Source organism: Schistocerca piceifrons, chromosome X, assembly GCF_021461385.2.
Source record: "Schistocerca piceifrons isolate TAMUIC-IGC-003096 chromosome X, iqSchPice1.1, whole genome shotgun sequence".
Classification (NCBI taxonomy): domain Eukaryota; kingdom Metazoa; phylum Arthropoda; class Insecta; order Orthoptera; family Acrididae; genus Schistocerca; species Schistocerca piceifrons.
The window spans coordinates 843,837,361-843,845,148 of NC_060149.1; the positions used below are offsets into that span (position 1 = coordinate 843,837,361).

The 7,788-nt window shown below is 42.7% G+C and overlaps 1 pseudogene; it reads right to left on the bottom strand.

Moving 5' to 3' along the window:
* Window positions 1–5,571: 5,571 nt before the first annotated feature.
* Window positions 5,572–5,689, bottom strand: LOC124723550 (annotated as a pseudogene).
* Window positions 5,690–7,788: the final 2,099 nt, after the last annotated feature.

Below are 7,788 nucleotides of genomic sequence, written 5' to 3' on the forward strand. Positions count from 1 at the left end.
CTGGACCTTTCCGACGAATGTTACAGAATGTTTGCATTCACGCCGTCACGTCAACGGTCATCTGTCCGACGAAGCTGAAACGTGATTAATCTGGAAAGTGCACCTGTACCCCCAGTGAACCTTTCCGGTATTGACATCCAAATTCTCGTCCTCGTCGCCGATGAACAGCAATCGGTATGGGCGTATGAACCAGGAGCCTGCTGCAAAGGCCCATATGCAGCCACGTTCGCTGAACAGTCGTTGAGGAGACACTACTGATAGCCCCTTGTTTCATCTGGACGGTCAGTTGCCCAAAGGTTGCACGTCCATTCGTCCGTACACATTTCCCCATTCATCGTACTATGGCCCTTAGGGCACTGTAGTTGTTTCGGAGCTGGTATTCGATAGTGCCATTTTGACATAAGCTGGTAAGTCAAAACATTGTGACCACTGCCCACTGCGACGCTAGATGCCGCCTGGTGGCGTTGCGGACATGTGACGCGATAACAAAAGTATGCTAGCGGAGCAGACACGGACGGGGGATCAGCCTAGCAAAGATATGGGTTGCAAATGGGGAAATCCATTGAGATAAGCGACTTTGACAAAGGGGAGATTATTATTACACAGAGCCTGTGAACGAGTATCTCAAAAACGGCGAAGCTGGTCGAATGCTCACGTGCTACTGTCATGAGAAAGGTGGGAGGACAGTGAAACTACTACTAGGCACTAATTGGTTGGACGTCCACCACTATTCTCAGAACGTCGGGTCCGGAGGCTTGTCTGCTCTGTAAAGTACGGTATTTGGTGATCTGTGGCATCTCTGCCGAAAGAGCACGATGCTGGCGCAAGCACAATCGTTTCGGAGCACACCGTTCATTGTAAATTGTTGAACATGAAGCTCCGCAGCAGATCACATGTTGACCCAACGACATCATCAATTACGACTGCAGTGGGCACCGGACAATCGGGATTCTAGCGTCGATCGATGGAAACGTGCCGGCTTTTCATATTTTTCCTACACTAGGTCGATGGTCATCTCCACAAACGCCGTCGTTGGGGTGAACGGCGGCTCGAAACGTGCAGCACGCCACAGACGTAGGATGGTGGGAGCTGTGTTATGCTATGGGAGATATTCTCCTGCGCTCGCATGGGCCCTGTAGTAGTAATCGAAGACACGCTGGTAGCTGGGAACAAACTGCATCCCTTCATGCTTGATGTCTTCCCCGACGGCGATGTTATCTTTCAGCAGTATAGCTGTCCATGTCTCTGAGCCAGGACAGTGCTAAAGTGGTTTGAGGAGCATTATAGTGAACTCACGTTGTTGTCTTGTGACCAAATTCACCTGATGTATATCATGTGGAGCCCATCTGGGTCGGTATCGGGCGCCATCTTCGCGTAAGGCAATCAGTGGCTCGTTATTTACGCTAAATACATGACCTGTGCGTAGATATCTAATGCCACATACCTTCACAAACTTATCAACAAACTGTCGGATCGCTAGTACGCAGCCGGCCGGTGTGACCGAGCGGTACTAGGCGCTTCAGTCTGGAACCGCGCGACCGTTACCGTCGCAGATTCGAATCCTGCCTCGGGCATGGATGTGTGTGATGTCCTTAGGTTAGTTAGGTTTAAGTAGTTCTAAGTTCTAGGGGACTGATGACCTCAGATGTTAAGTCCTATAGTGATCAGAGCCATTTGAACCATTTTTTGAACCTAGGACGCAGAATCAGTGATGTACGTAGTTCCAAAGACAGTCAAACAAACTGTAAGCGGGTGAGCATAATATTTTTGCTCTTCTGTGGGCTTTAACCACGGCGGCTTGCGAACGGTGTACGAACTTAGACACTTCGGAAATGCTTCCACTCCTGAACTGAAAGCCAATGAGCATGCCCGTTTGGACGTCAGACAAATTGTTCCGTATCCGCATTACGACAATGCATACCCTGTTTACCGCATACCCCGCCCCGAACCCCCCCACCCGGACACGATTTACATACAAGCCCCTGCTAGTGTTGTCATCTGCCGTCTTCGAATGCTTATTGCATGTAGACGTCGAAACTTCGTGTAGAGTTTGAGCTTCGGTGCGGCACACAGTTTCGATCCGACAGGAAGTTTCGTATCAGTGCACACTCCGCTGCAGAGTGAAAATTTACTCCGCTGCAGAGTGAAAATTTAATTCTGAAAAGTGACTCTACTCGAAGAAATTGTAGCCTAGACGTAAGTTATAACAGAGCATTCTAACACTTTACGCTTAATGAACAAACCGAGCTGGCCGGCCACGGTGGCCGTGCGGTTCTGGCGCTACAGTCCGGAACCTCGAGGCTGCTACGGTCGCAGGTTCGAATCCTGCCTCGGGCATGGGTGTGTGTGATGTCCTTAGGTTAGTTAGGTTTAAGTAGTTCTAAGTTCTAGGGGACTTATGACCTAAGATGTTGAGTCCCATAGTGCTCAGAGCCATTTGAACAAACCGAGCTGATGAGTAAGCGCTTCATGATGTTTTGCTCTAAAGAATATCTTTCTCTCTCTCTCTCTCTCTCTCTCTCTCTCTCTCTCTCTCTCTCTCTCTCTCTCTCCCCCTCACAAACACACACACACACACACACACACACACACACACACACACACAGTACATACACACGTGCACGCAAGCACACATTAGACCACAGAAATTTCACTTTATGGATTTTACTTGTCGATCCTACAGCTGTCGTAACATTTTTCGAAATATGTTCCCTGAATTGCGAAATGCTTTAACATTATCTGTACTGGGTTAGTTATACAACTTATAGGTGACATATGAAAGCTTGTGCTGAACGGAGATCGAACTCCGGTTTCTCACTTATTGCGAGCGGTCGCCTACACCAGATGAACTATTCGGCACGTCTCCTGGGCCGACCCAAACTAACTGATGAACACATGAGACAATGAAAAAATAATTGTTTGCTCAGAAATAGAGAGACAAAATGACCAATACAATTTTAATGCACTTGTATCGAATTGTATGTGTGATGAAGTTTAGAAACATATCTGTAAACATTTGTCACAATAATCGTCTTAGATTTATGTAAGCCTTAGCGTCTTTAAAATGCAGCATGTATTTCTCGCGTGCTTTATAATGTAAGATAATTCTTCAACGTCTAGATTGCAATATATAAAATGAACATGATATATCTATAAATAAATCTTATATCAAAAATGTAAAAGTCATTTGTATATTCCACTCCCCATTCGCCGCTGTATGTTTATGTTACGTACCTTGAAGTGTATTGTATGTGTCAAAGTGCGTAATCTTGTAGAGTCTCTTTGCCACCCTTTGAAGAAGGAAGACGACGCGAGTAATGAGAGGAAATATCAGTGAATTTCTGTTTTTTTAGTGTGAAATTAAACGAACGTCTTCCGTACACTGACGTAAAAATATCACAGACCGGTGACAAATAAAATAAATTTGGAAACCTAAATAGTGGCTGGTAGCTACATACCTTTCCACGTTAATGCACGCCACAGTCAGGATGATCCTCAGTCTACTATGGAGGAAATTCTGGAATAACTTCAGGTCCTACTCTAGGAGAAGAACGCTGTGACGTCCAGCCCAAACTGTCATCAAAAAGAGTTTTATCGTGTTATACACTGAAAAACTAAAAATGCATGTATCATAAAAAAATAATAGAAATAAGTTATGAGATGCTATCCTCTCAGTCACAAAAATTCCTGCATGTCCTGTACCTCTGTTGAATACCTTTTATCTGAAATCAGTGACTGAATAATTTATTATTGTTTCATGAGGCTGTAGAACAGCTTTTGATACTTTTATTTATTCACCTTTGACGAAATATGTACATCAGAAATGGAGCTATTATACTGTAACAGAAGATAGGGTTTTGTTCCATGAGTATTAAATTATTTCTGCAATAACTTACAATTATTTCAATGGTTTTTTGTTAAAAAGCTGGCGATGCAACTGAATTAAACGTGCGTCATGCCAAATAACTTCACAGGTGAGCAAGCACATTCGATATTTTTGCCAGCATTTAAACAGATTTGATGGTAACGAACACTCCGTCTGACAAAAAGTATTAAGTATAGTATAAATGGTTAAGCGATGCGTACCTGAATGTCACTGTGCCGTCATAATGGATATTACTGTGATTCCGCGGCTTCATTGTTTTCTTTGATAGTCGCAAGCAGGGTTTTTATTAGTGCCAAAAACACAATAAAAATCATATTTTACACGGTGAAATCCTCGCGCTGAACTTCTGCTGGAAGATCCACTGAGCCGGCCGCTATGAAAGAGCGATTCTACGCGCTTCAGTCCGGAACTGCGCGACTGCTATGGTCGCAGGTTCGAATCCTGCCTCGGACATGGATGTGTGTGATGTCCTTAGGTTGGTTAGGTTTAAGTAGTTCTAAGTTCTAGGGGACTGATGACCTCAGATGTTAAGTCCCATAGTGCTCAGAGCCTTTTGAACCATTTGAATCCTTGCTTGGAAATCATTTACAAGAAACAAATTCATTTACTTTCAGCCCGTCGTTTATTCCTTACGAGCAGAAATAAGTATCATATATGAAAAGAGCGTATATAATTTAACTGCTGGAGTATCCCTGTATACCGAGAAAACATACAAGATAACAACATTCAATGTCAACACCGTCGACGCGTAAATTTTTTGCCGCATAGTGATAAAAGTTTGGGAATTAAAATGAAAAGAAAAAGCAGTTAACGCTGTCCGCAAAGTAAATCTGATAGTTTGATGAAGACAACGCAGTTACATACAGCACGGTTTATTAATATTTTCGAATGGAGAGAGAATAAAACAAGTTTAACACGTTATGAATATATTCTTCGTAACGGACACCGACATGTTTATCAAGGGTTTACAGCAGTTCAAGATCACAATTTTAAGACCGCCGAAGACATTCACTCTTCTTAATTAATTATAACGGAGGGATGTCTTACTCCTGGGAAACCTTAAGAACTTCTTATTTGATATTTATATAAATATATTCAATGTACACTGACGAAAGCAATTGCAACACTGAAAAATAATTAATGTAGACTAATGAAACTTCGGGAGTACAGTTGTCTAGGTAACATATTTAAGTGATGAACATCGCAAGGTCACAGATTAATGAAGGAGCGAGATAAGCCATTGGAAATGTGAAATGCTGGTACATTACAAACCAGTGTAACCGCCAGAACGTTGAATGCAAGCATGCAAACGAGCATGAATTGTGTTGTACAGGTGCCCGTTGTCAGTATGTAGGATAGTTCCATGTCTGTTGCACTTTGTCGGTCAATACAGGAACTGTTAATGCTGTTAGTGGGTGATGCTGAAATAGTCCTATGATGTCCCATATGTGCTCGATTGGAGACAGATCTGGTGATCGAGCAGACCAAGGCAACACGTCAACACCCTGTATAACACATTGGGTTACAATAGCTGTATGTGGGCAAGCGTTGTCCTGTTGGAAAACATCCCCTGGAATGCTGTTCATGAATAACAGCACAACAGATCGAGTCACCAGACTGACGAACAGATTTGTAGTCTGGGTGCTCCTCAATTGGCATCACGAGGTTGAGTGCATCCCGAAAAATGGCAACAGCGCGTGGCGACCTGGATGGTCACCCATCCTGGTGCCGGCCGCGCCCGACAGCGCTTAACTTCGGTGATCTCACGGGAACCGGTGTATCCACTGCGGCAAGGCCGTTACCGAAGTCCTATTCTAAGTGAGCGTAAAATTTTTACAGTAGACTTGTAGTGAGAGCGTAAGGTGCTAGATCACTCAAGGGTGGCCGCTGTTCGTAGTCGGAATATTAGCCTGAGATATCAACTACATTCATTAGCAGGGCTGAACTTTATTAGATTATATATTTAACTTGTAAACCACGTAAGTACTGAAGTGTTATGGAACACAAACTGAATTGAAAATCAGTTCGCGCCACCCAGCAAACCGGCAAATTCAGTAAGACACTTAATTCGCAATCTCGGATACCAGTATAGTATTCACGGAAGAATTGGGAGGAAATCAGCCACAGCTGTCATGACTTCACCTTTACTGGTTCAAGAAAATCTTCTAAAAAGAAAATAAGGATGAGGAGAAGTGAGGTTGAAGCGCTAATTAAGAGTCCATTATGTTATTCTCACACGACCTTGCCGCGTCTATGCTGTGAGCATAATCAGTTCTTCTAGATTTTCCATCAACTTACACAGAAGTAAGCTGTTCACGAAGGAGGTGACTGTCACCTACCGAAGAAATACATGTCCTGGGAATTAGTAAAGGGGCAGTGAGACGGTGATTAATATTTGCGAGTCGTTTACAGGTGGTAGTGACGCGAAAGAAAGGATGGACTCGACGACATCGTAGTTTCTAAATGCACGGGACAAGTGCAGATTAGGCGAGGGGAAAGGAAGCGACTGTGGGCACCGCCAATAATCACATGAAATTTCTTCGGAAAACAACGCAAAAATTCAGTAACGATGCTGCTCCTGAACACGAATACAGCGCATTAGCTACTACCTCAAATCCTTCTGTAACAATTAAAAGAAATCAGTCCCAGCGATTAAAATAGTTGTTTTCTATCCAATTTACGTCTCGAGAGACATACGAGCATGACATTTAATGTTACTTGTATCCAATAAACTAAGTCTTTCAAATTTTTGATACGCCTTTATGCACCAGAATGCGCTGAAAACAGTGCGGCAGAATTTTTTTTTTTTTTTTGCCAATAAATGTTCCCATTTTCCTTGAGCAGACGCGGATCCGTAGGATAGGGGCCATGACTCCTAAACCCCAAACATTTTACTAAAATGCGTACTGTTGTAATAATAATCCCCCAGAATTTTTCAGTTATCTTTCGGAGGGTACAGTATGGAGAGACCTCTGAGTCTCGAAAATGGTAAGAAATTCCAGCCAGGAATAGGTTCCCATTCACACACTGCTACTAATAATAAGTTTGACATAATTCGCGAGTCCACAGGAGGAAGCGGTAAACAACTAGAAGCTGAGGAAAGGCAACACCGAATGGGAAACGCCAAAGTAATAAGAAATAACAGAAAGACTGACTTTCCCGAACCTAGATGGAAACGACAGAAAGAAACAACATTCCTCCTGTTTATATACTCACGCAGCCGCTGTCTGTAAGCCTGTGTTCAAAGCATTACAGCTGAACGAAGTACTGATATTGCTGACTGCACATTTCGATATTATGTGGTGCAAATTATGAAGTTGTCAAAGTTATGAAAGTCGGTTGCTATTATAGTTCTTAAAACAATTGCAGGACACATACTTAACCAGATTTTCAGATAAATGCTTTTCAGATGATGTTTTTATCCAAATTTATATTTTTTGGAATTTATACTGAACGATGAACTAAGTACTGAAGTGAACCAATTTACATATAAAATGTTTAGTAGAATAGTAATAAAATATTGTTATAATTTTTAAAATATTAAGTATTATGTCTCATTAAAAGAAAGGTCACAGCAAGTTATATTTGCGTGGTTGGTGGGAGGGGGGGGGGGGGGGTGGAGAGGTGGAGAGGAAGCAAAACTGTTACCCCCCAAAACCTCAGCGAGTATGAGAATTGTCTCCTCGATTGCGAATGCATACCGACGTGTTATTTCTGTTGGAAGATTTAGCTGTTAGTAGAAACAAATATATTAGTCAAAATACAGTTATTATGGATTCAGATTTCCCGTGAAATCTGTTGGATTGTTATACTGTCTCTAATCAATGTCAAAGACGGCCAGACGACTTACTATGGACAAACGGCAAATTACTGAAGTAACTCTCCTCGGAATTATGCATTCA